The sequence below is a fragment of the Arachis ipaensis genome, chromosome B08 (genome assembly GCF_000816755.2).
Source record: "Arachis ipaensis cultivar K30076 chromosome B08, Araip1.1, whole genome shotgun sequence".
Classification (NCBI taxonomy): Eukaryota; Viridiplantae; Streptophyta; class Magnoliopsida; order Fabales; family Fabaceae; genus Arachis; species Arachis ipaensis.
The window spans coordinates 59,136,976-59,142,532 of record NC_029792.2 but is presented as its reverse complement, the minus strand read 5'-3'; positions in this window follow the sequence as shown (position 1 = coordinate 59,142,532).

The following is a 5,557-nucleotide window of genomic DNA, read 5'->3' as shown; positions in this document are numbered from 1 at the left end:
TCCATATCAGAGGCACTCTCCCTTTCCCTTTTCTGATCACCCAGCCAGGCCGCCGAGCTGACGTGCCTTGGGAGCTTGTTGATGAGAAGCCAACTGCTGCATACTGCAAGAAAATCATACCTCACAGCAGGAAGTTCTAAGCCTTGGGTTATAGGCCGCCTTTCCTTACTGCTTCTGCTGACGCAGCCACATCTTCAGCTGCCCCTTCTGCATCGACTGCTGCACCAGCCCCATCCACTGCACCTCCACCTGTTCCTGAGCCCATTTATCATCTGGTGCACCACCTCTTCGCACGCCTGGATCGTATGGAGCGTCGCAACAAGCGACGCTATGAGCACCTAAAGTTGATGATCCGATCCGGCAGCGACATCCCCTCCAAGCCTGACACCATTTCTGAGCCATCTGATGCGGAGGCAAATGATCATGAGAACGAGGCACATGCCCAGGCTGAGCAGGGAGGACCTGAGCAGGCTGCACCACAGCATGAGGATCTCCACCAGATACAGCCAGCTGATCTAGAGATCCCATTCAGGCAGAGCCTCCACTACAGCATGCAGACCCTCCGACACTCATCCAGACTGCAGATCCTCAGCCCACCACAGAGACACCTACTGCACACCTTTCTGGAGATGACACTTCTCACACCCAGCTTGAGTGAGCATCGAGGGCGATGCTATTATTTAAGTGTGTGGAGGTCGCCATGTCTGGCGTACTTGATTTTGGTGAACCACTTTTCAAACTCTCTTTTTATCCTATTTTGTTTATTTTTCTGTATTTTTATTTTTATTTTTATTTTACCTTATCTTATTTATCTTTCAGTACTTGCACATTTTTCTGTATTTTTATAGTATTTCTGCATCTTGCACTTTAGTTTATATATATCTTAGATATTTAGTTTAGTTTGCACTTTTAGCTTATTATGTTGTGATAGAGAAAATATGGATTATTTCGTTTAGTTTACCCTTTTTAGCACACGATAATTTAGATTAATTAAAAATAAAAAGAGTAAACTAGAAACTTTAGGATAACAGAATCACAACAATCCACACACTGTATATATATATATATAGCAATAAATGTGAGTTAATTAACAACATTTCTTCAAGGAAGAACACTAAGATTTTAAGAGCCATCCTAAGATTCACATTGAGCATAATGGGAACTCTTGATTTCTACTTGCATGACATACATAACTGATATATGGTTTTTGAGCCAAAGAACACACAACCTGTGAGTTTTTGAGCTTATTTGTATGGTTATATTATTTAACCAAAATTATTTCATTCTTGTGTGTTCGCCCTTCTTTTTTATTCTGGTGATCTTTACTTTGTTTTAGTCTATATGTCGAATATAGAATGTAGATACATACCAATATATGATTGAGGCCATTATTTAAATTTTTGCTCACTTATCCCAAATAAGCTTACCTTCTACATCACCCTTGTTAGCCCCCTTGAGCCTTTTAATCCCCTATTGTTCTATAACCACATCACTAGCCTTAAGCAGAAAAACAAATTAAAAATCCCAAGTTGAATCCTTGGTTAGCTTAAAATAGAGATTGTGTATCAATCAAGTGTGGGGAGAACATGGGAACATGGGTTGATAGGAAAGGATTAAAGTAATAAAATAATCAGGAATTTGGGAGCATGCTCATGTGAAATCAAATTAAACCAAAACACCATGTGCATTGATATATGCTTATGTAACAAAAAAAATATCCTTTTAGTTAAATAAGTAAATAAGGGGACAAAAATTACCCCAATCATAAGTTTAATGATCAATGCACATGGAAGTAAAATAAAAAAAAAATGAAATTGGTACATGAGTATGTATTAAGAAAGTGAAAAATTGGGAACCCCAAGAAAGCTATAAATTATATAGAATATGTATATGTTAGGTGAGATCTTAGACTAATTAAGGGTTCAAATTATAGCTCACTTAGCCTTATATATATACCCGTACCTCTACCTTGGCCCCATTACAACCTTGAAAAAGACCTCATGATGTTTGTATGTATACATTATATATTTGTTGATTGGTTAGATGAAGAACAAAGTTTTAGAAAGCAGGAATAGAAAAGAATAGAGTGATTAATCCCAAACACTGAGTGACTAGAGAGTAAACACAAAATCTAGTGAGGGTTCAATAGCTCATCACCATATATCTCTATTTAATTGTTTAATTGTCTTGCAAGTTTGTGAAATATTTTTACCCAACTCAATTGTGAAGGTGCTTTAACATGATATAGGCTTGGCTATATGATTCCTTGAATTTATGAATCAAATTAACTACATGAAAGCTCTATATATATATATAGGTGGATAATAGTTAGAATTGCATGATTCATGTAGGTAGCTTGCATTTAGAATAGATTGCATTGCATGAGATTCCACCATTCTAACTTTATCCTTCCTCTTGGATTTAGCATGAGGACATGGTATTGTTTAAGTGTGGGGAGGTTGATGAACCCATATTTTATGATATAATTTGTGCTCAAATTGAGTGTTTCTATCAATTCTTCACCCACTTATTCATGTAAATTGCATAGTTTTACTATTCCTTCCTTATTTATGGTATATGTGAAAAACATGTTTTCTATGCTTTAAAAATATTAAATTTAATTATCCTTTATTACCATTCGATGTCGTGATTTGTGTGTTAAGTATTTTCAGATCTCATAGGGCAGGAATGGCTTAAAGGACAAAAATGAAACATAAAAAAATGGAAGGAAACACAAAAATGGAGTTTTGAAGAAAAGGCAGCGACGCGAACGCATGGACGACGCGAACGCCTGCCTAGCGCGAAATAGCATCGACGCAAACGCGTGGAAGACGTGATGCCAGGGCATCTTGGCCAGTTTCACTGACCTTTTCTTTACTGTTTTTAGGGTAGTTTCATTCATTTCTTTAGGAAATAAGCTAGTTTTTGGTAGATATTCACCTACACATTGATTCAAGCATACATTGTGCATTTTACATTATTTCATGAGGATTTTGCATGAATTTAGTGACAAATTGTATGCTGCATTAGCCATGACTTGGACTAGAACTTTGATTCACTCTGTTGCTTGATTTCAGGACCAAAGGAAGCAAGGAAAGGGAGGTAACTTGCAAGGTTAATGAGAAAAGTGATTGCCAATAACACTCTCAAAGCCATCATTGCCCACGTTAAGAGTCACATTAACTAAGTTAACGTGCACTCTAACTTGGAGAAGGGAAGTTGAGCCAACGTTAGTGACACTTAACATTGTCACTAACGTTGGCAAACACTCATGAGTGGCCACGTTAGAGCCCACGTTAACTAGGTTAACGTGGCTTCTAACGTGGCCTTGCCAAACTTCGAGAACGTTAGTGACACTTAACATTGTCACTAACGTTGGCCTAAGGATGCAACACACCACGTTACCTCCCACGTTAACTTGGTTAACGTGGGAGCTAACGTGAGAAGTGAGAGTTGTCGACAACGTTAGTGACACTCAACATTGTCACTAACATTGTCACTAACATTGGAAGCAACCACACAACCCCCAAGGAGCCACGTTAACTTGCTTTTACTTAGTAACGTTAGTGAGAAAGTTGATTGTCACTAACGTTCTCGAACTCATATTTTCACTAAACGTTAATACCCCTAACGTCCTGAGCTAAAGTCTCTACCCACTTAGCACTTTCTCTTTGCAAGTAAAGCCAAGCCCAAATGAAGAAGAGAACTGCTTCAAACTCAAGATCCAAAGGCCCAAGACTTGAAGAGCAAACTAGAAACTGAGAAGAGTAGTATATATAGGAGTAGCTTTGAATTGTAAAAGGGGGCTGGAAGTTGGAAAAAGAGAATTACTCTCTGTATTTTACTTTCTCTGCAATTTCTAGTTCTATGATGTATTCTCCATCTTTATTTTCATTTTCAAGAGCTATGAACAACTAAACCCCTTTCATTGGGTTATGGAGCTCTGTTGTAATTTGATGGATCAATACTAATTTTCATTATTCTTCTTCTATCTTTTCTCTTGATTTTACTTGAAAGCTTTCGATCTTCATCCCATTGAGTAGTTATCTTGGAAAAGAAGCTATTCAAACTTGGATCTCTTTTGAACCTTGAAAGAGGAATGAAGAGATCAAGCTAGAAATGCTTTCTCATGCTGGACCAAATTGGGTTTGGATAGGTATGTGACTATAACCCTCTCAATACTTGATTTGGGAAATGCATGTGGTACAATCAGTGACCATACTTCATCTCTTCTCATGAGCAATTGACCAAGGAATAGGCTATTGATCAATATTTGAGAGATTGAATTGCAAGAAATTGTAATACAATCACTTAAGATTGCCAAGGAGATCAATGAGTTCATTGATTGAGGAAGAGATGAAAATGAACTTGATCCGGAGAATTGCAACATCTCCTAAGCCCAATGAACTCCCCATCTCTGATCTTACCCATTCTCTTTAATTTCTGCCATTTACTTTTATGAGCAAATCCCCCATTTCCATTTACAATTCTGCAATTTATTTTCAGTCATTTACTTCTAGTCCTTTAATTCTAGCATTTACTTTTCTGTTATTTACATTCCCGCCATTTTATTTTCTGCAACTCTCAACCCAAATTCTGGATTCGCTCAACTAGAACATTCTTCTAATTAAAGTTGCTTGATCAATCAATCCCTGTGGGGTTCGACCTCACTCTATTGTGAGTTTTTACTTGATGACAAATTCGGTACACTTGCCGAAGGGAGATTTGTTGAGAGACAAGTTTTCTGTGCATCAAGTTTATGGCGCCGTTGCCGGGGATTGATTGTGCATCAACAATAATTAAATTGGAAGATCACTAGATTGAGCATTTTTATTTTTGTGGATTTCATTCTCTGTTTGAGTGATTTACTTTTTGTTTTCGTTAAACTTCTTCCCTTTCCCCTCTACTCTTTTGTTTTACTTTGTTATTTTCAATTCTGTTTGCTAACCCACTAACTGTTTGATATATTGCATCACCCACAACTAACAGTAATTCTGACACAAATACTTTCTGCACCTATCTTTTCTTGCTTGCACTTGATGGTTGTATGACAGGGAGAATAAGCGAGGCTTCAACTTCCTTCGATTCTGAACCTGAGAGGACCTTCCTTAGATTAAGGAGGGAGGCAAGAAGAAAGAAAGTGGTTGGTGCTGAGGAAGAAGAGGTCACCAAGGGGAAGGCAACTTCAAAAGAAACAAAGAAGAAGGTACCAAGGAGGTGCAGGAACAAGAAAATCCCTACGGAAGATTTCTCTCCAGGGGATAGAGTTGTCTCAGCTTACTTTCCAGATATTCCCCCTAATCTCCCCACTGTACCATCTCAGTTACCCAAGGTCTTCACTATCAACAGAGTTCTTTCCCTGGAACATATGGAGATCATTGATCCAACCAATGGATATAAGTCCACAGCAAGAGGGGAGGACTTTAAGCACTACCAACCACCCTGATGAAGAAAAAAACGTCAAGCTAGTGACGCTAAAGAAGCGCTTCATGGGAGGCAACCCATGTTTTATATGTTTTTAAAATAATGAATAAATCAATGTTTATGAATTTCAACC